Source organism: Taudactylus pleione, unplaced genomic scaffold, assembly GCF_031769625.1.
Source record: "Taudactylus pleione unplaced genomic scaffold, aTauple2 ptg000100l, whole genome shotgun sequence".
NCBI lineage: Eukaryota > Metazoa > Chordata > Amphibia > Anura > Myobatrachidae > Taudactylus > Taudactylus pleione.
In genome coordinates this window covers 6,693,346-6,718,007 of record NW_028284502.1, presented here as the reverse complement: position 1 = coordinate 6,718,007, position 24,662 = coordinate 6,693,346, and positions in this window count along the sequence as shown.

Sequence of the window (24,662 nt, the reverse complement as noted above, 5' to 3'; positions counted from 1 at the left end):
GACAAACATAATCTTTCATGGACAAAAGTCTAATGAAACAAAAGTTTCTAGTTTTTAGATTAAACCAAAAGCAATGCAAACCTACACTACAAAGAAATGCCCTTAAGGAAGCGACCATTATGGGTGCCTTTATAATCAACTCAGCTCAACCAAATTACAAAAAACAACTTAAACAACACTCAATTAGATGACTCACTATCAACATTTATAGAACGGTTATGATATATGATGTTCTTAGAACAGTAAAGGATATTACCAAGTATTCTGCATATTGTATTCCATGTGATAAATATTTTTTCTTTGTTTCTCTTTGGTCCACTTGCATTTTCCAACTGTTTGCAACTCATGTTCTTGCTCTAATGCTAAACTGAACTGTTTTTTGCCCATTTAAACTAGTGTCTGTCTGCTATCAATCAGCTGTTTTTTCGCCAGACTAAAGAACCGTTTACTGATGAATTATCATCACTGCAACTTTAGAATGAATGTTAATTGTATTCACAGTGTTATCTCCAACTGAAGCCTAAATAACTGTTGCAATATTTAAAAGTTTATTGGTTGTTTTGCTGCAAGACTAAGGGCCCAATTCAGCAAGGAACGCAAGTCTGCATAAGCATCCTCCTGGCTGCTGCAAAAATATGCTAATGAATCCATAGGCTCCGCAATCGCAGCACTAGATGCAGACGCCCAGCACTACATGATGTCACACCCTCTTCTCACATCCGTAATAATATGTGCTGGTTTGTTAAATCATCAGTAACATCGGAGCCTCTTGCACAATTGTGGTTGACCTGACCCCAGCGCAGCAGTTGCTAAACTTCCTGTACCCAGTGAGATGCCAGGCTGCGTATGCAATCGCAGTGGCTAATATATGCATGCCCCTGCAACGGTGTTGGAATGCCCTGTTGCGTCTGCATTTCGCCGACCACCCCCTGTCACACCCCCAAATGGAATTTCCTGTCAATCATTCTCTGATGGTTCTGTGTCCTCACTGCGTTCGATTTTGCGAATGCAGTAAGTGGTTCACGGTCACGCACTGTGGCATGGACGGTGTGCCACTTACATCTGTGTTCCTTGCTGAATCAAGCCCTAAGTTCCTTTCTTTCCTAAAAAAAAGGATTGTTAAATTTTGTGTCTGAGGGGGGATAAAATCTTCCTGGCTTGCTTCTCTGGTATGGACCCTGCCTACAACTTGAACCTGTCCTTGTACCAGGACCGTAACTAGAGTGGTGCGACATGTGCCATGGCACAGAGAACCTCAAGACAGGGGGCGCTGTTCAATGGCTTTCTCATCACTATCCGCCCCTTCCCATCTCCTCTATGGCGACCCCGCTCCATCCCATCTCCTCCCTATCTCCTCCCTGGCCGACTCCCACTGCATCCCCTCTGCTACCTGGAAACAAACCCCTCCATCCCCAAGCAAGGTTAACACACAGCCAGAGTCGGAGTAAGAATGACAATTAATTTGAGCTGTGATTTCCATGTGCCTGCTGCTTGCTCCCTGCTGCCTCGGGTTCCAGTGCATTTTGTCACTATATCTAAGTGCCTGTGTGGAAAGTGCCATGGTGAGCGCGATGATAAAAGTAGCGGCGGGTGAACGTGCTATCTGTGAGTATGCCCTCAAAGGAAGACACAACCAGCCCGGTGGGCACAGGGACAGCACACGGTGGCTGAGAGGGGATCTCCACCCACTTGGGGCAGAGGCTTGGAGAGGGTGCCCTCCGGTACCTCTAAAGTGCCCTGACACATGGGGTTAGCCATGGGACAGAGTGACTGGTCTCCAGGCATTGGTGACTGTGCCTCCCCGCAACCACCTGTCAGTGTCGGCTCCTCTACTACACTAAGTAAATAAATGCAAAAAGAAGGTCCAGTTCTGTAGAAAATTGCAAATAGCAGGTCTGTCTACACTTCTGAGTTGGATATATATATATATATATATACTATCCCATTTCAGAAGATGTAAGCTTCATTTTACCTATTTTGTATATGTGGGATCCCTGGCTCATCGTCCTGTTAAACTGTCTTTCAGCAGATTCTTGTGCATAAGCTGCTTGGGGACCAGAGACAGGACATTTGGTGACATCTACAAACTACAGTAGGTTGTATCCTTTATTTTAGTTCATAGGGGCCCCCTTGTCTAAAGTGCACCGGTCCCTGGCTTGTGCATGACTATTCTGATGGACAAATCCTGCTGCAGGTGCAGCTTCACCAGCGCTCTACATCTAGAGCCGGTGAGTTGTTATACTGCCTTTTAATTATTGTGTATCATCACTGCAGCCACTGGATTTACACTGTATTTGGCATTGACACCTGGATAACAGTGGCTCTGGCAATTTGTACAAAGGGATCGGTACTACTTCATCATTGTATGGAACAAATCAGATTTGCCACACCCCTTCCCCTTAAGGCCAGGCCCATTTGGTGCATGATTAATGTTCGTATTTAAAAAAATAGGGGGTGAGTACCAACGCTCTCTCTGGCACATGGCACCAAAATGTTTAGTTACATCTCTGCTTGTAGTGACCCACACTTTGGTTTCATGAGCTCTGTCATCATTGGTGATATATCAGAACAGTGAGTGCGGCTGTACAGCATTGTATGTGAATAAACCACTCCACTGGTTAAACAAGAAAGCCTGTTCATTGTCCAAGGAGCATGTGTACATATCTCTGCACCTGTATGCACATATTTCCAACATTTTTTACATGGGTTTCTCTGGGTGCTTCAGTTTCCTCACACAATCCAAAAACACAGTTGGAAATTAGTTGACTTCTGCTGAAAATAAATAGACAAATCAACCCCAGTATGTATGTGTCTCAACAGTAGATTGTAATCCACTATGGCAGGGACTGAAGTGAGTGAATTAAATATTCTCTGTAATGTGCTGTGGAATATGTGTGTGCTATATGAATAACTTAATAAAAAAAACACGTTGATGGTGCCCTGGTTGGGAAGACCTCAGGGCTGTAGGCAGTAATGCTAACCATTTTGTCAACTGTGCAGCCCCATATAAAGAGTTCAGTATAAGGAATAGACCGGAAAGGATGCTCTAATTGGTTGTGTATGGGATCCCGATGGTCAGGATGCTGACAGTCAGAATACTGACTATAGCATACCGACAGAGTACCGACTATAGCATACCGACAGTCAGAATATCGACTATAGCATACTGACAGTCAGAATACTGACTATAGCATACCGACAGTCAGAGTACCGACTATAGCATACCGACAGTCAGAATATCGACTATAGCATACTGACAGTCAGAATACTGACTATAGCATACCGACAGTCAGAATACTGACTATAGCATACCGACAGTCAGAATACTGACTATAGCATACCGACAGTCAGAATACTGACTATAGCATACCGACAGTTAGAATACTGACTATAGCATACCAACTGTCAGAATACCGACAGTCAGAATACCGACTATAGCATACCGACAGTCAGAATACTGACTATAGCATACCAACAGTCAGAATACCGACTATAGCATACTGATAGTCAGGATACCAACTAGAGCATACCGGCAGTCAGAATACTGACTGTAGCATACCAACATAGGGGGAGGGGCCATACCAACAGTCAGAATCCTGACAAATTTCGGTAAGTGTCTTAACTCTTACCCTAACTGTCCCACTAACCCTAACCCACCCCTTCTGCAACCTAAACCTGACCTTCCCACTAGTGCCTAACACTTACCCTCTCTATAACCTTAAACCTCCCCCTAATCCGAATACTTACCTCCGTAATCTGATAGTATTCTGACAGTCGGGATGCCACTGTGTGTAATGTGACCATCAGCATCCTGACTATTGGTATGCTGACTACATCCCGCACTAACAGAAGAGTGACATTTAGGATATACTGTACGCATAACTAGCTGAAGTACCCAATGTTGTCTGGATTTACAGTTATTGAGTTATTAAATAGTTGGATGTAACTATCAACATTTTAAAAATAATTAGCAGCTAAGCAGCTCTTACAACACACCCATGAGGAAAGTTCTCCCACACACTCCACCATGAGGTACAACCGGGACCCCAACCACTCCCATAGGCATCCCAGACCAATTGCCACCCCTTTGTGAAATTTTCATCAAAATCCATCCAATGGAAGGCCCAGAATAGGCTCCCTAGGTCCAAGCTCTGCCCAGCATACACAAATGGGAGGTTCGACCGCGACCTCAAATGCCTACTGTGCCCAGCATACACCATTTAGAGGTCAGACCAGGACCCTAACCCCCCCTCTAAAACCTAGCCAGGATTCAACTGGACCCCCTCAGGTTGGTTTCATCCCAATCAGTACAGGGGTGTCCGAATGCATAAACGTCCAGACAAACAAACAGACCAATGAATTTTATATATAAGATGATGGATGGACTAGAGGTGTACAAATGGGATATGATCAATATCCCGGCAATGGGGGTGATGGCGCTTAGAATACCGTTGCAGGAATCCCGACACCTGTCAGAATCCTGGCACCTGCATCCCGACCACCGACATACCTAAATTAAGTAGCGGGGTTAGGGTTAGGTACTAGGGGGAGGGTTAAGGTAAGGCACTGAGGGGGAGGGTGTGTTTAGGCACTAGGCAGGTAGGTTAGGTTTAGGCACTGGGAGAGAGGATTAGGGATAGGAGAAAGGGTAGGATACCCACCAACAGGTTTCAGTATCCTAAACGTGTCGGGATGTTGGCATCAGGATTTTGACCGACATGATCAGTGTATTTTCGACTACAAAAAATATAATGTGTCTTAATTTGTCATTAAAGCTACAAAGATGCTATTTTTCATCATATAAGTTAACTTGAGAATCAAGGAAAAGAACTGAAAATATAGGCAAGTTAAGTAAACTGAGTGCCATCTTAATACAGTCTTGTCACTTTAATGTGCAAAAACCTCTCCCTGAATGTCTTATCACAAGTCCATGTGTGACAAAAACTTGACATAGATTCAATACACGAGCCAAACAAAATGTGCAGATCTGCCATTCAGTCACTAAATATGAACGACGCATGTTTACCACAGAATAAAACACTGCAAATGATATCTGGAGCTAAAATGGATTCCTGTGACATAAGAAAATACACACAGTTTCACACATTCATGGTTCATGGCTGATTAAAATACACACCCGTGTTGCTGAGTGTATCCAATGACAGCTTTGTTTAAAATGTTCACAATTTGCAAACATTTGCAGTTGTTATTAAACATATTGGCCTTCCCTGGGTTGTATATATTTCATAGCAAAGACGTCTGTCAAATCTGAAGACCACCCAGATTTAAATTCTGATATGTAAATCAATAGTAACTTGCTATATTTTTCTGGAGACCTTCATGAAAATTATCTTGGTTCCACAAGTTCAAGTAAACATCCCCTTCCCCAGATTAAACAAACAATTTTGTACTCTAGTTATATCCCATCTGAATAATCAACATTATCATTATAATCAAGAATTGAAGCAAAAACATGCACTTTTGTTCCCAAGAAACAATGGAAAGAACATGATGCATTTAGTGGCTAACTAGATAATACATAGGTTACAGAAAATGGGACAGGGCAATTCAATGTATCATCATGCTTTATTTATGTAGCTACAAAATGTTTTACAGCCCTGTAGAGATATAATATTATTAATGCACATCACTTTCTGCAATAAATCTATTGGCTGTGAAAGGCAGGATTGCTCATATCACCCATTGTCTATTAATGCCTATCAAAACGGCCCCAAACCTGTCTGTTACAATTGGTGTATAAATATGGCATTTTTAGCCAATTTCTTTGAAGGGGTGGTGGATTTTATAACAGTTAGGTTTTTTGATAAGAGAAATTGAAGTGGAGGAACACCAACATCAGGATGATCTGCAGAGGTCTAACGATACTGGATCAGAACCTCTATACACACCTTCCTATACCTTCTAATGTCCTGCCTATACCTTCTAATATCCTGCCTATACCTTCTAATGTCCTGCCTATACCTTCTAAGGATGACGCTAATTTGCGTACGCAGTCATACCATAAATAAAGACTTAGACGTGGAATCTGTGGTTCCAAAGCACAAGTGATATTCAGGTAAAAGTTCAGACAGTTACACGCAATTGATCAAGACACAATTTAGGCGCAAAAGGAAATTATACAGACCGCAAGTACAGTATACATACGCAGGCGCTTCCGGACCCAGAGATAGGCATCAGCAAGAGACCCCTCGTCATTCAGCATTCAGCACGAAGACCCAGAACCAGCGTTTGTGCATTCATATTTATACCCCCCCAGAATAAACAGGACAATAGGGAAGTCTGTTGCTGATATCATTGGTTCCCAGGGGTGAAGCATCTGTTACAGCACATTTAACAGGCTGGTTCAAACAGACTCTCCCTGCCTCTAACAGCTGGAGGTATTCCTCTTCACGCCTCCTTCAGCATCCTAACAGTTGCTTCTAAAATATACATTTTGTTGCTTGTAGGCTCTGCGATCCATAACTCGGGAATGCGTGATGCGATCTCCCCACCGATAACACCGGAATACTGTAAAAAGGATACGCATCAGTACAACTCCAAACATGACTTGTTTAGCATGTATAATACCTTAGTTATCAAATATCTTTATTTCTCAGCATTTAAACTAACTGAACCAACTTAAGTCATACACTTTAGAGCTTATTGAACCTTATGTGTGGATATGTAATGTGTGGGTATTGAGGGTTTGATATAAGGATGCTAGTTAACTCGGGGCAGTTGCGTGCACATAAAGCTAATAAAACAGCGGTTTCATACAAAGTCCTATGCATTCGCTAATATGCGACTAGTTAACAGCGGTATTGTATGTATTAATGTGTGTATGAGAAATGGTGAAAGATGCAAACGCATGGTGCTATTAGTATTATCGCCACATGTACTAAAATGTGAGTTTATCTAAAATGGCGCATAGGCGGCCATTCGTAAAATGGCATCTTGCGATCTCATTTTCAAGATGGCGTCTTGCGGCCATTCGCAAGATGGCATCGCTGTGATTAAATTTTAAACTGACCTTGTCTCAGACAATTATTCAGCTTTGACAGTCCACCCTTTGATAGCAAACAACATGCTATCACAATCTGCTATTAGAATTTAATTTAGGCTTACATTTACATATTATTTGATATTATTATGGGATGGTGCAAGGTGGTTCTTTATCCATCAATAATGTGTCTCTGGGTGGGGACATATAACTACTATTATATGCACACCGCGGATCTTGGAAGATCATGTGAAAGGTGTGGGAATGCACCAGTCTTATAATAGCAGTCTTGAAGGGGAATTGAGACTTTACATTATCTGAGGTGTTCTATGAGTAACATTTTAATAATACATTCTATGCATGTCTAAATATAATACATCAAACGATTGTATTTCCTAGTTCAGGGTTGTAATGCAGTTCTATATTTACCTCAGTATACATATTGTCATTACTGACCACCATCATAGTTTCATTCTTTCGTTTCACTCTGTTTTTACATTTTCCACACTTCAACAAAATAGGAACACACCGGACGCATATGCCAATTATTATGATGACAATCAGTATAAGGATTAAGAATTTGCCTATGCTAGCGATCACTTCCTGGACCCATTCCCCTAGACCTGAGAACCATTTCACTGGGTTCAGCCATGACACCCATCCTTCTATCTTTTCCCCTACTTCAGCCACTGAAGCGTTATGGTTCTTGCGAAATTCCCTCTTTAGCTGCAGAATTTCATCTTCCGGTCTATCACCTCCTTAGGGTCACTGGTATCATTGGTGACATAGGAGCAACATTTTACTCCAAATTGGGTGGACAATGTTACGTAATACCCTCCAGTAACAGCAGTTAACTAATTCAACACTAGCCTCTGTTGCACCAGTTCTTTCTTGTACGCTTGCAATTCTCTCCCTGTATACCTGAATGTGTCATCGTACATCTTGGTGATATTATCTATTAATTTAGCAAGTTCCTGGATATGTCTAAAATTTAATGTACCCCGAGCGATCCTGGTGGGGTCCAATGCGACCAGAACTTGAAAGCCAGTTGTCTCACTGATTAACTGAGTGGCTTTATGTATATCACCAGGTACCATATTTCTTTTGCCTCTGTGTTCATATTGTGCGTGAAGATATGGTGATGTGTGTTTTTATGTATACCCAGCATTTCAACATGTGAGAGGGTCATAACTTCTGGGACTACTCTTCCCAGGTAACACAAACCTTCGGAACTCGGGGAGAGCCATTTATACGCTTTTCTTCCACAGATGTAATATACATTATCAGGGAGAACATAAGGAATGGTATGCATCATTATCATTAAGCACATTTCCCTTGCAAACAATCCTATTTCTGGTTCTTCCATCTGATACATGCAAGTTTCTGGCTATATTATTTTAGCACAATAACCATTTGGCACCTTACCAATAATTTCTTTGGTGGAACTCAATGTATACCGATACCTAAAATGTTTCCCACCAGACTTAATGGAGCGCAATAGATCATGGTTTATGGACTCATTATCAGCTCTTTGTGAGAAGGTCATCGTCTGATTATTCCCCGTCACTTCCCAACTCCCGGGTTTATTGGGGTTGGTTATGTTTAAACACAAAAGTGATCTATCTACTTGGAATTGATAGAGTTTGAAATGAGGTGGTTTGGATGAGAGGAATTTTCCATCCAGTGTTTTCCCTTTTTGTAATTCTAAAATTTCCATGATATTCAGTGGAAATGGCACCAACCCTACATTATGCTGCCCCTGGGGCACATGTGAACACACCCAGCAATCAGTTTGATTTAAAACTTTGCCTACCATGCTATGATAATCCTCTAGAGGATACCCACCCCAGTACAGACTATATTTAGGTTGGCACCATTGGATACAGTTCTCATCAACTAGGGACCCACAAAGCTCACAAATACAGGAATCTTCAGACGATAACCCTCCACACCTTCCCCGAGTATCCGGAATGACAGCTCTTTTAACAATAACAGTACTAAGATTGGAAAGACACTCCCCTGATTGGCATTGCACTCCTCCTGATTCCACTCCATCAGCACTGCCATCAGCTCCCATTTCCTCAATCGGTCCCCCATCACAGACACTGGATATCCCCGGACTAACCAGGATGGTGAACACTCTAAAAGAGAATATGAAAATGAACACAGCAGGCCCGTCCATTGTCACAACAAGACCTGCAAATTTCTCTAAGTTCAGGTATCTTACTACGACCTTTTCAATTCCCCCGGAACAAGCACGCAAGCAGCAGCTCCACGCTATCAGCTTTGTCTCCGACTTTTTTCTCCACCGGTTGATTGACCTTTTTGCAGTGAGTGGAATGGACCCAGGTATCTCTCTCGGCCACCTTCAAAGATGTAGTACTTATCAGTAGCACCTGGTACGGACCTTCCCACCGATCAGTCAAACAACCTGAATGCAAGAAATTTCTGATCATTACATATTCTCCTGGTTCAACATCATGACAGTTCGTTTCAGGCATATCATTAGACAACAATTTAAGTTTCTGCTGCTGTTGCTTTAACTGCTTACTCATTGATATAAGATACTTCACAGTTACCTCGTTGTTGCCCTTTAGATCTTCCTGTGGACTTATAATCAAATGAGGTTATCTACCGAACAATATTTCAAATGGGGACAGATTCAGAGGAGGTCTAAGAGTGGTCCTTATGCTATGTAGGACCAAAGGTAACACTTCTGGCCATCCTAGTCCAGTCTCTGCCATGATTTTACTTAGCTTATTTTTAATAGTCCCATTCATCCTCTCTACCTTGGCACTGGCTTGCGGTCGGTAGGGGGTGTGAAGTCGGCTATTAATACCCATCAGCTTACACATATTTTGAAAAACATCACCTGTGAAATGGGTACCCCTATCACTCTCAATGATTCTAGGGATACCGTACCTGCATACAAATTCCTGAACTATTTTATTGGCAGCAAACGCAGCAGTATTAGTGGCCACTGGGTAGGCCTCAACCCAGTTGGAAAATACGTCTGTGCACACTAATACACACTTAAGGTTCCTGCAGGGTGGTAGTTGGATGAAATCAATTTGTATCACCTGGAAAGGTCCATCAGTCGGTGGAATGTGGGACGGTTCAGTAGGGATCGCTTTCCCTATGTTCTTTCTCAAGCAGGTCAGACAGGACATTGCTATCTTCTCTGCTTGTGAAGAAAAACCTGGTGCGCACCAGTATGCCCTCACCGACTTGCACATACCCTGTTTACCCAGGTGAGTCAGACCGTGTGCTGCCTCAGCCAGGCTGGGGTAATATGCCTTGGGGGCTACTGGCTTACCATGTCCGTCCCTCCAGAGCCCAGAGGACTCTTGCCCACACCCCTTGGACTTCCAAATGGATTTTTCCTGAATTGAACACAAATTTTGCATCTCAATTAATTTCAGCATATCAATAGTTTGAAATGACATAATTGTTTCAGTTGGAGGAAACATTTTTAACCCTGCTGCCCATTTTGCAGCTTCATCAGCTCTGTTGTTGCCCAGTGACACCGGGTCATCCTCACATGTGTGGACTTTGCATTTAATTACTGCCACTGCTTTGGGCAGTTGGATTGCTTCTAAAAGATGTTTTATGTGTCAGGAATGTGTAACTGGTGTGCCCGCTGCTGTCAAAAAATTTCTCAGACGCCATAGAGCCCCTAAATTGTGCACCACCCCGAACGCGTACCTCGAGTCAGTGTAAATGTTAGCAGATTTGCCTGCTTCCAGTTCACATGCTCTAGTCAGTACTACTACCTCTGCCACCTTGGCTGAGTGAGGAGGACCGAGAGGTTTAGCTTCTATGATGTCTGTGTCATTTACGACAGCATAAACTGTACATAATTCACCTGTGTCTGTTTGTCTATGACAACTCCCATCCATATAAAAAGTTACATCCACATTCTCTAAAGGTGTGTCATGTATGTCAGGTCTAGCAGTAAAGGTCTGATTCAGATGTGTCATACAATCGTGCGTATCATTATGTCTGCCGAACTCACCTCCCGCCAGCAACTCCTCTCCTTCCACCCTTTGTACATCATGTTGTACATATGGTAGGTATGTTGCTGGGTTCAGCGTACTGCAATGTTTAACAGGAATATTTGCAGGAGCAATTAGAGCTAGTTCCCATTTGGTGAACCTAGCCGAGGAGATGTGTCTGGTTTGAGCTGAGTTCAACAGCAGATACAGCATGGGGAGTGTAGACAATCATATCATGGCCCAATACTACGTCCTCACTTTTACTCACCAATAAAGCGGTAGCTGCTATACTTCTCAGACAGGTGGGGAGTGATCTTGCTACCGTGTCCAATTGGGCACTGTAGTATGCTACGGGCCTACTGGCATCACCATGTTTTTGTGTAAGGACACCTGCAGTACAACCATCGGCTTCCGTACAATACAAATCAAAAGGTTTTTCATAATCAGGTATTCCCAATGCAGGAGCTCTTGTTAGACTATCCTTAAGATTGAGGAAAGCCTGTTCTGATTCCTCTGTGTGTATGACACGATCGGGCTTTGAGGAAGAGACTAATTCCTGTAAAGGTAAGGCCAAAATAGAAAAACCCGGTATCCACATTTTACAGTATCCACACATTCCCAAGAAGGTATGAATTTGCTGTTGATTCTGCGGGAGTGTCATGTTTTGTATGGCCTGGATTCTATCTGTTGTAAGGTGTCGTAACCCCTGGGTTAGGCAGTGTCCCAAATATTTTACTCTGGATTGGCACGGCTGTAGTTTGTCCTTAGCCACCTTGTGTCCTGTTTGTGAGAGATGAAGAAACAAAAGTTTAGTATCATTCAAACATGACATAAACGAGTCAGAACATAGCAATAAATCGTCCACATATTGAATTAGAGCAGATCCATTGGCAGGTTGAAAAGATTGTAAACAGTCGTGCAATGCCTGGGAGAAGATATTGGGGCTGTCTATGAATCCTTGGGGTAATCGTGTCCATGTGTATTGTAACCCTCTGTATGTAAAGGCGAATAGATACTGACAGTCAGGATGGAGAGGCACAGAGAAGAAAGCTGAACAGAGGTCAATGACAGTGAAATGGGTTGCATTTGGTGGGATTTGGATCAAAATGGCAGCTGGATTCGGCACCACAGGGAATTGGCTCTCTACTACCTCATTAACACCTCCAAGGTCTTGTACCAGCCTATAACCCCTCCCACCACTCTTTTTCACTGGAAAGATGGGACTGTTGGCTACACTAGCTGAACGTACTAATATTCCTTGTTGCAATAATCGCTCCATTATTGGAAAAACCCCTAGTTCTACCTCCTGCTTTAGTGGGTACTGGGGAATTTTTGGAGCTTGCCTTCTGCTTTTTAAATTTACCATTACTGGGCTTATGTTTGCCATTAATCCAGTGTCCTGTCCATCTTTAGTCCAAATGGAATCTGGAATTAGGGACAACATTTCATCTACCTGTGCTGGAGTTTCATTTAAAACTGTAGAGTGTTACATTATCCTTTGAGGAGTGTCTAACATATCCCGCACCTCAAGAAATGAAAAAAAGATACTCTCCAGCGCACTTAATGGGAAATAGCAATAATCAGTTCTCTGCGGACAATGTAGCTTCTATGTGTGGTAGTATAACACCACTAGAAACAAATAGTCCGGTATAGTATGTCAGTATAACTCTGTCCCGAAAACAATGTAGCTTCTATGTGTGGTTGTAGATCACCACTAGAAACAAATAATCCGGTGTAGTATATCAGTATAACTCTGTCCCAAAAATGTAGTTTATATATACTCAATAGTTCATCATGGCTCCGGTAATATTAGGTCTTCACTCCACAATAAAATTAATGTCCTTCTTCTGCGCTCAGACTCCTCTATGCCAGTTTTCCAAATATGTGCATATGTAAGACAAAAGAGGGTTGCCGCAATAGTATAAAATCCTTAACAATTTAATTAGAATATAAAACATGAATAATAAAATGCGTACCACAAAGGACCTTTCAAGCAAGGCCAACTGTTCTGCATATAGGGGTATTAGTCTGCTCCCCCTACAGAGCGTTACCTTCCTTATTTGGGTACTTCCAGTGTGGTTACCATAAAACCAACGCGTTTCTACCTCTCACTTAGGTCTTTATCAAGGTGTATGGTAACATGGTGAAATAGCCTAATATATGTAGCCATGTGGGCGGAGTTAGCCCATTAATTGATTGTAAATTGCACACACTTACTTGCAAGAAAGAAGTATAGGTGCTGTCTCCGTGTCCTAGAATCTGAAGCGCTCGCAATACCATGTGAGCGCTACTGGGGACCCGGAAGTGCGGCGCTTCATTTTGCCGCCACGTGATGCGTGGTAGCCAAATGAACTGCAGGGAAAGACGGCGCGGGAGGAAAGCGTACCACGTGATGCGCTCTGTGAATTGAACCACATCACGTGGCAGCAAAATGAAGCGCTGCACTTCCGGGTCCCGAGTAGCGCTCACATGGTATTGTGAGCGCTTCAGAACCTAGGACACGGAGACAGCACCTATACTTCTTTCTTGCAAGTAAGTGTGTGCAATTTACAATCAATTAACGGGCTAACTCCGCCCACATGGCTACATATATTAGGCTATTTCACCATGTTACCATACACCTTGATAAAGACCTAAGTGAGAGGTAGAAACGCGTTGGTTTTGTGGTAACCACACTGGAAGTACCCAAATAAGGAAGGTAACGCTCTGTAGGGGGAGCAGACTAATACCCCTATATGCAGAACAGTTGGCCTTGCTTGAAAGGTCCTTTGTGGTACGCATTTTATTATTCATGTTTTATATTCTAAATAAATTGTTAAGGATTTTATACTATTGCGGCAACCCTCTTTTGTCTTACATATGCACATATTTGGAAAACTGGCATAGAGGAGTCTGAGCGCAGAAGGACATTAATTTTATTGTGGAGTGAAGACCTAATATTACCGGAGCCATGATGAACTATTGAGTATATATAAACTACATTTTTGGGACAGAGTTATACTGATATACTACACCGGATTATTTGTTTCTAGTGGTGTTATATAACCACACATAGAAGATACATTGTTTTCGGGACAGAGTTATACTGACATACTATACCGGACTATTTGTTTCTAGTGGTGTTATACTACCACACATAGAAGCTACATTGTCCGCAGAGAACTGATTATTGCTATTTCCCATTAGGTGCGCTGGAGAGTATCTTTTTTTCATTTCTTGTATTGACCTTGGTAACCTGTGAAAGTTACCCTTATTCTTAAGCAGCCCTATTTAACGTGGATCGCGATTGTTTATAGTCTTTGAATTATATTCCGCACCTCGTATACCATTCTCTCTGGGATATCTAAAAATACACCATCAGGGGTGCAATATATAACACATCCCATCTTACATAACAAGTCTCTGCCCAGTAGGTTAGTAGGAGCCGCAGCAGCCAGGAGAAAAGAATGCTTGGTATGCAACGGCCCAATAGTAACCTCTGTGGACTTTGTTAAAGGATAATGTTCCACTTTACCTGTTACACCCATTGTTGGTACTGTCTCGTTGGTCACCTGCAAATTAACAGGAGATTTTATCACTGACCTGGTCGCCCCTGTGTCTACAAGAAAAGGATATTCAGTACCAGCTACATCAACCATCATGATCGGTTCTTCCCTAGTACTTCCCGTTAACCTGACCATCTGTAGACTACAGGTATGACCTGACCCCTAGCGTTGGCTACCATTCTCCAATAAAGGATTTCCGGCTACAATTATAGCTGGTGCCTGCTGAACATTTGCTGGCCTCTGTGCATATCCCTTATGGGGATATCTAGGTCTTCCCTGATGTGGGATCCCTACTCCTTTTACTGTACAGTTTCTACTTAAGTGTCCTGTTTGTTTACAGTTAAAACAGGTTCGTGTTTCGGGTGAAGACGTGGTGTTGTGAGGTTTGCGCAGAGGGTAAAGGTGGTGGATATGGGTAAGGCTAGGGAGGGTAAGGGTATTGTGGGGGATAAGAAGTTGGTGGATAGCCTGGGACTTGTGGTTGCATCGGGTTAGTGGGATAGAGTTGTGTTTGTTGTTGAGTGGGGTTAGTGAGAGCACATACTTGTTCAGAAGTGAGTGTGTGTGCAAGTGCAAGTGTGTCTGTTGGCTGTGATGTTACCGTCATTCCCTCCAGAGCTTGTATACTGACAGCCATTAGTTGCTCGCTCTGGGCTTCTCTCTTTTTGGAGATGTTCTTATCATGTTCAATGGCGGTTTCTATGAGGGTATCTATTGTAAGTCCCCGCCAGCCAGGCTGTGAGGTCTGAACCCGAGTTTTTAAACTCTCTTTCAGACCGTCCACAAGTACCGTAACTATCATCCCCCTGTGGTGAGTGCTATCTTTAATATCCTCTATCCCAGTGTACTGGGTGATAGCCTGCAGAGCCCGATCGCAGTAATCTTCTGCAGTCTTACTCTCTTTCTGCTTAATGGTGAAAATTTTGTTCCAGTTAACTACTACTGAAAAATATATACCCAATTGAGTTACAATGCGGGAAATGTTACCTAGGTTTACTTGGTCTGTTAAGGGAACGTCATCATCCAATACACAATCCGTGATAAATTTTGACACGTCGGTATTGCATGGCAGACAGGTCCTTAACACCACACGCCAATCTTTATTAGTGGGTTCATGTGAACTACCCAAATTCCTCAAAAATCTTTGACATTTGGCTAATTCCTTTTTGGGATCCGGGAAATCATTTATGATGGCATTTAGTTCTGCTCTTGTCCAAGGACAATGCATTACTACTTCCCTCGTGGGCACTATACCGTTTGCGTCTGCATTTCCATTTGGAACAGTTATTGTCCGAATGGGATGCAGACCGGTAGCGCTGCTACCTTTGACCTGATTGCCTGGCTCGGGGTTTAGTCTGCTGCTGCTACGTATGGTATGAACAACTTCCTCTACGGGTGCAGAGGGCATTAACACTTCCCTTGCTGTTACCGATGGAGATGGCAGCACCACTCGTGATTGTGGTGATGCAGCATCTATCATCTGCACAGCATGGGAAATGGCAGACATTACAATAGGCTCATCATCCGCATCATGAACATTTTCTTTAAAATTGCTTAAGAGAGGGTACAAGTTGCTTGTTACATTTTTATGGGTATTTTTGGTAACTGTACTTGCACCTCCATCCACATAAGGTGGGGGAGGTGAGCGCGAACTGCTGGCAATACTCTCCACGACTCTACCTTGCCGCACGTGTGCGCCATTTTGCGGCTCGCCCATATTGCACTTCAGCATCGCGGATGTATTTTCTGGCAATGTGCTCACAACGCTAGTTTGCATTGTTTGCACATTGTTAAGCCACGCATCCCCTTCATGCTGCCACAGTTTTAAACATTCAAAATATTTAACCTTTTTCTCTCGGGAGCGCATCAAACTGATGTGATCCCGGACATTGTCTAACACATTTTTATCAAAACTACCAATTCTGGCAAACGGTCTAACACTCTTCCGCGTCATATTAAACCATAAATCACAATACCTTATTGCATAAGTACCGTACTTGGTATGCATGATACGATGGGCCGATCGATCGGCGCCTCCTTTAGCAGCACATCATTGCCTAACATCTCTACTGTTTGCGTGGCTCCCATTCTGAGACAACGCCTACGCTTTTCAATAAAGATCTAGACTGGTGAAAGACAATCAAGACACTTTCACTTACCTGTGGACGATTTAAGTTGGCGGCGCCCACACACCTGGATAAGATTTAGTAAGGCAACTTCCACACCTGGATAAGAATTGAAAAAGGCAATTTCCACACCCGGATAACATTTAGTAAGGCAACTTCCACACCTATGAGTTTATATGTTGGCTACTCTCACGCACCTCTCTACAACGAAGACAACATGTACACCTGCTACTGTGTATAGAACGGCAAAGCTGCTTACCGAGCGGCTAGACTAACCCTTGCACCTAGCCTTTAAGGATCATACGATACCCTTAACTTTGTTCAACAAATATTCACTGTTACACACTTTTTTCCTGCGCAGAAAAATACACGTTAACCCAGGAATTGGTAATAGAAAAAATGTAAACCTCAATGGCTTTGTTCAAACACGTGGCAGCACAACCGGAAGTACGTATACGCTATTGTGCGACCAGTCGCATACACAATAATGTGACTACCACACAACCGTATAATGGCTTTTTAACTGCGTACACAAAAGTGCGTCTTTTTTTCTATGCGCAAACCTGCGACTTAGTCACGTACTCAGTACTGCGACACCCCTTTAAACGTAAGGTTCTATCAACAGAGGAAAACAAACTCTCTCCTCTCTTGTCCCTGGATTCTAGTCAGCTTCCTTTATTCACACGGAGATGGGTAGCGATCTTTCAGCACAAGGCAGTTGCAGGCAAACCCTGCATGTGGCCACTCCACTCTTTGCTGAAATATCGATGGCCGTATGTACCGTGAGAGCAGGTAAGTGACTTCACTACGAGCCCCCAACTAATGATACTGGATCAGAACCTCTATACACACCTAAGTTCCTATACCTTCTAATGTCCTGCCTATACCTTCTATTGTCCTGCCTATACCTTCTAAGGATGATGCTAATTTGCATACGCAGTCATACCATAAATAAAGACTTAGACGTGGAATCTGTGGTTCCAAAGCACAAGTGATATTCAGGTAAAAGTTCAGACAGTTACACGCAATTGATCAAGACACAATTTAGGCGCAAATGGAAATTATACAGACCGCAAGTACAGTATACATACGCAGGCACTTCCGGACCCAGAGATAGGCATCAGCAAGAGACCCCTCGTCATTCAGCATGAAGACCCAGAACCAGCGTTCGTGCATTCATATTTATACCCCCCAGAATAAACAGGACAATAGGGAAGTCTGTTGCTGATATCATTGGTTCCCAGGGGTGAAGCATCTGTTACAGCACATTTAACAGGCTGATTCAAACAGACTCTCCCTGCCTCTAACAGCTGGAGGTCTTCCTCTTCACGCCTCCTGCAGCATCTTAACAGTTGCTTCTAAAATATACATTTTGTTGCTTGTATGCTCTGCGATCCATAACTCGGGAATGCGTGATACGATCTCCCCACCGTTAACACCGGAATACTGTAAAAAGGATGCGCATCAGTACAACTCCAAACATGACTTGTTTAGCTTGTATAATACCTTAGTTATCAAATATCTTTATTTCTCAGCATTTAAACTAACTGAACCAACTTAAGTCATACACTTTAGAGCCTATTGAACCTTATGTGTGGATATGTAATGTGTGGGTATTGAGGGTTTGATATAAGGATGCTAGTTAACTCGGGGCAGTTGCGTGCGCATAAAGCTAATAAAACAGTGGTTTAATACAAAGTCCTATGCATTCGCTAATATGCGACTAGTTAACAGCGCTATTGTATGTATTAATGTGTGTATGAGAAATGGTGAAAGATGCAAATGCATGGTGCTATTAGTATTATCGCTACATGTACTAAAATGTGAGTTTATCTAAAATGGCGCTTAGGCGGCCATTCGCAAAATGGCGTCTTGTGATCTAATTTTCAAGATGGCGTCTTGCGGCCATTCGCAAGATGGTGTCGCTGCAATTACATTTTAAACTGAACTTGTCTCAGCCAATTATTCAGCTTCGACAGGTCCCACAGACTATGTTTTCAGAGCACCCAGGACTCCCTCAGTTCAGGAGGAAGTGCAAAGGTTTTTGTATCAACTTCACAAGTCGCATGCATCTTAATGGGCAGTTGTCAAATGATTCTAAGCTTTTGATATTATGGTCCAATGTAATGTCTCGGCTGCACCAATTATTATGTGCTGTACACTATACAGCACAGGTTGACTCCAATGTGCTTGTTTTCAATTTGTATGCATTACACAGATAACATTTTCAAGGCACTTTTCTCAATTGTTTAGTGAATTAAAAATATTTACATACATATATCTGCTTCCACAGCAGAGTACACAGTAGCAGAAGCTCATTGTAACTTTTTATAGCCTTATGGGACTACCTAATGTCTTGGGAACTATAGAGTGCATGCAAATTGGTCTGAGACCACTTCAACGTAGTGCAGAAACGTACACCAACCACCACCACTTTCACTCTCTGAATGTACAGGTGGTAATTGATGTGAACATTTTTGTAATGAGTGTTGCGCTGGATATCATGATTCATATTGTGGCTCCTATTTTCTGCACCAGACATTCCTCTGTGTGAAATTACAAAGAGGGAAAAACCATAATGATGGCTTCTGGTTATGTAAAAAAAAAACATTTGTACATGTACTGTACCTTGTTTGATACATTTACCATCTGCTAACTGCAATATATAGTAATTAAATATAAGATTTTATCTGTATGTAATATCAGGTGATTCAGTATATGGATGTCACTCCTAGCAACACTTCTGTTAGATCCGCCCACTCCTTCAAGCACAAATATAATGAGACACAGACAGGGTTGGACTGGCCCACAGGGGAACAGGGGAAATCTCTGGTGGGCCCCACTGCCTGTGGGCCCACCCCTCCTCTAGGTGTCAGGTTACAGAACTCAAATTATAGATTGTTACTCTATTATATGGTCAGTTACCAGGTACACTGATCAGCATGGGGGCTTGGTTCTCTTCTATAGAAACTACACCAAGATTTTCCCATTGGCTAGCCAAGCATCTGTGGTGGCTGACCATGCCCCCTCTGGTGGATGACCACACCTTTTAAGCATGGGCCCCTATCACCGTATTCCCCCGTTGGGCCCTTCATGTCCCAGTCTGACAATGGACACAGATATCCACTAGAGATGTGCTATAATATGTGTGGACAATTAAATTCAAGTTCAAATATCTAGATAAATCTGGTGGCACCCTTCTTAATGCCTCTGCAAGCATACATATTGTAGTGGCTTCCTGGGTAGCTGCACAATTTGTCTTACATTGCAGTAGGATTTTGACTATTCAAGTATGCAGCAAGGTAACAGGGATCCTCGGACCTTGAGCTGATGTGGATAATAAAGAAGGGAGGTCAGAGAGAGAATCATTTAGAATCACTTCACATGTAAATGTTTTGTCCACAGAAGTATTCTGATTCACATATAGCTATAAAAAATAGCTATAAAAAGCATAAAAACGATCTTACTTCATTTTAGAGCATGGCATATTTGTAATGAAGCTACTGTGGCCTCTACCTTTGTCTACCTCTGTCACCTTTAACATGGTATGTGTGATACTTACCTGATATTAAGATATTTCTGAGAATTTGGGATGGACAGAAAATTAGGTATTCAAAGAGATGAGCCTAAAACAAGTTTTTGAAGCAAGCAGTTGGTACAGACTAAGGAGCTCATTCAGACCCGCTCACAAGTTGTGGTCGCTCGCTGGCAAAAAGAGGCCTGTTATTTAAATTAAATGCTCATAAGGACGCCCACTATATTTTAGCGAGCTATGGAAAAGTGCGCTCGCAAGTGTCTAAAGACGCCCCCTTGTCACTCGTAACACATGTCATCTCCGGGAAATGTAGGATAAATCGGGACCATCGTTAGCCATCGGAGCTGCTCGCAGCCCTTGGGGTTGCCTTAACCCGCCGCAAGCACAGCGATCAGTGGTGGCTGAAATACATGCAGATGATGTGTACAATGACGCTACTTTGCTAATAATGCACGCCCTTTAAATGCCGTTTTGGCGGCCTGACATGCCTACGTTCGCACATCCACTCCCCCGTTCACAACCACCTTCCCCTATTATAACCCACAAACGGCACTATCTGTCACTCAAAGTAGTGACCTGATAGTGGTTTATGGGCAACCAAAATCAGATTGCAAAGACTGGCTTGCGCACGTGCACTGTGAATTATAAGCATGCGCAGAGAGCCAAAAATTGCTTAGCGAGTGGGTCTGAATCAGGTCCTAAAGCTGGGTACACATTAGATGATATATTAGACAATTTGTTGTTTCGGGATGAATCAGAATGACAAATCTTCCACAACGTCCAGTGCGTATGCACTATTGCACACTCCTCATGTCATCTGCCACATCTTTAGATTTATGGTAGGGATTAGCGGATTGTGCACACAAATTAACACTCTATTTATACCATGTGCTGCTGGTTTACTGGGGTGTTCCAAAACCACTTTTAACAAATAGCAGAAAAGAAAAAAACCTTAGCGCTCTATGGTATAGGGATGTGTGTATTGTTCCTATTGTGTTGTATACTAAATACACCTGTATAGATGTTCTGATAAAGTATTTAATAGTTCCTAATGTACTCTTGACAGGTAGAAAATAACTTTAGGCAGGATATTCCTGAAACTGGCAAAATCCCACTATAGTTTTATGTCTGGTAGGCAAAAACTCTTGGTAGTGTGTTCAATTGATTAAATATTATATAGAATGGTCCTGATGGCGCCAAAAGACCATTGTGTTGTTTAAATCTGGTTGGCAAAAACTTTTGGCGGTATGTTCAATAAATTAAATATGTCTTTTTTAGTTGTAATCCACGAGTCATGACTACCAAAAAGTTGTTGAGTATTTTCCTCCTCTTTTCCGTCATCAGTGACACCTCAAAATAATAATAAATGGATGCAGTATCAGGGAGGTGGACGCTATGGGGGTCATTCAGACCCGTTCGCGAGCAATGGACGCTCGCAAACGGGTCGATGTTGCCCCACTGCGCATGCGCACGATGGAGGGAGCTCCATAGTGCGCATGCGCGAGACCCGGATAGCGACGGGCTCTTCGTCGCTCCGGGTCTCGCACCAAAGGGGGCGTGCTGTCGGTGTTGATTGACAGCATGCCCCCTTTGGTGGGCGTGCCAGGGGCGTGACTGCCAGACGGAGGCGTTCCCATGGGAACGCCTACCATCTGAGTCCGGCCCCACTGACATCAGTAATGATGTCAGTGGGAGTGACTTTGGCTCTGATAGAGCCAAAATCACTCCTGGGCTTGCGGAAGCGAGACCCTACCGCAGGGTCTCGTCGCAAGCCCGATGGTCGCGATGGTCTTTGACCATCGCAACCATCTTTTTGGCCGCTCGCATAGTGTGAGTGGTCACCCTCAGCTATGCGAGCGGCCAGGAGGCCGCTCCAAATTTAGCTGGGACGGCCCTGATTCAGAGTGAGCGCTCTGGTCAGAGCGTTCAGCTCTGAATCAGGCCCAATATACGCAGATAGTTGGTATATTGGAATGTACTCACCAAATTAGTGACATCTGCTGGTCCCCCCGATTGCTGGCTCGTGACTTCACATATTTGAGTGTGAGGATAAATGATGTGACCTTACTACTGACAAATCAGTGTATACTATTTATTAGTAAGGTTTAAAATGCAGCTAACATATGCTGCTGTAGCTCAACAAACTATGGTAAGAAAGTCCAATAGATAATATCCTGGTGGTCCCATCTTTAGATTTGCCTGCAATGCAGGTCAATCTGAAGATCTGGCGGCCATTACCATGGTTCTGGATGTGGCAGGGAAACAATATATCGGGTGGTTGTACACCAGTTCATGCAGTGTGTACGGACCACCCGATATATTGCCCAGTCGTATCTTGTGTCACTGGGTACACACATTGTCTAGTGTGTACCCAGCTTTAGACTGGAATTTTCAGGGTCAAGGCTGGCAACAGACAACCTAGGTCAGTATACAATTTTGGATCAGGGCTGATGACAAGCAAAAACAGATTCCAGACAGAGGCCATGTTTAGTTCAGCAGCAAACAATTACATTTAAAAGAAAAGTTAGCAACCAGACACATCACACAGAAATTCAGTTTCAGCTACCAGGTATACATGTATATATCACTGGCACAAGTGTAATGAACAAGTATCTTTATAAACCCACATGAATAAATGAGCTGAGGTCTGTAATACAGCACACTCCTAACAAATGATTCACAGTAACTGGGGACAGAGAGGTGGACCAGGGAAGGTGAGGACATTGTCAGGGTTTCACCATTGTTTGGCCTAGAAGACAGAAGAGCCATGACATCAGCATACAGGAAGTTATACAGTGACATCAACTGCAGACAATTAATACCAAACATTATTGGTCTATTTACATTTCGGTTGAATCATAAGTATAACATTTTTAAATAAACCATTGTTAAAGGAAAGGAAATGTGCAACCAAATTAACAAGTTTTCAGAAAGCCAATAAAGATGCTATTCAACATTAAGTTTTTAATATTAACAAAGCTGAATTGAAAATAGATTTTGCAATATATGTATTTCAATTACTTAACCATTTCTCTTTTCTAACTTTAGAGCTTGACTTCCATACTCTGTCCTCGTCCTCTGCTGCCCCCTGGTGCACCTTGCTGGAACAGCACATATTGATGGTATGCTAGCTGTGAGCATTTAGCTGCACTGCAGAAGTAGAAATAGTTAAGCATGCTGAGAATTATGGTGTAATTATGAAGCTGCACAATTTGATTTCAGTTCACTCACTGACACATTTAAAGCCATGGTCATCTGCACTAATCTATTATCTATGCCCCCTCCCCACCATGGCATTGGTAAGCTGATTGTCTGCATTGATGCATCTTACTGTATTCATTTATGAATTATTTTACCTCAACTGTTGATTCTGATCTGCATAAACTCTGTATGTACCTAAAAATCTTCCACAGCTGCCTCTATGTCCAGGGTCATTTAATTGGTGGGGAGTGTCTTCAGGACTGGCTTTCTATTGGTATAGATAGGCCAAAGTGAAGGCGCTCATACACAAGAGTTATCATGGTGTCTTCCTCTTCTACTGCAGATGCAACCTCACACTGTCAGCAGGTTTATCATGTACAGAGGGTATTTAAAGCTGCTGGGATAGTCCTGTGAATGAAACCATAGGTGAAAGTGTGTAAGATTTGACCATAATATATGGAAGCAATTCTGATTTGGCCACATGCTGATTTATTATAGCAGCAATTCAGTGTACTATAATAACAGTACTGACATAGAAAGTGTATTTGTTTATTAGGAGGACTCACCTGCTACCTTCCCCTCTAAGGGTTGTTCTTCTGAGGGAGGTGTTCTTTGTCTTTGTGATGAACCTTACCTGAACCATGGATATTAAATTAATTGTTGTCTATGCTGTAAAATATGTTGGACACATAGGTTATTCAATTACTTATATTTAGCATGCTTTATTCATATTTGCTGACATTCTGGCTGCCCCGTCTAAGAGGGGGCAGCTAGGTTGGCATAGTGAGGGGGCGCGTGGCCTTCATAAGGTGGCATGGTGGGGATGTCATACTTCATTAGGAGCGTCATCATGGCCCCGCTCCCTGCTACACAATGTTGAGATTGAGCCAGACTCCACATGATCATCTGGACTGATTCCGTCCACCTCACTGGGTACGACTGTGACCACTCTTTGGCACAGTCCAATTAGGATTCCGGCATATCTATCCTAGGTGGCCAGCAACTTCCCCTTATTACCACCTCAGCCGATCAGCTGACAACACACAGCACCATTGGAAGCACCTACCTGTACAAGCGCTTTCACTGCCCATCACACATGGGCTCCTCACTGTACAAGCTGGCAGGACTCCCAACTCCATCGGACCATTGTAATCAGCCATCCAGCCGCTCAGCTGATCTTACACATTGGAGACATTACCAGACCGAATAACTCTATTACCGTGAGACATGGACCTCTAATCAACCAACCTGCAGGTTAGG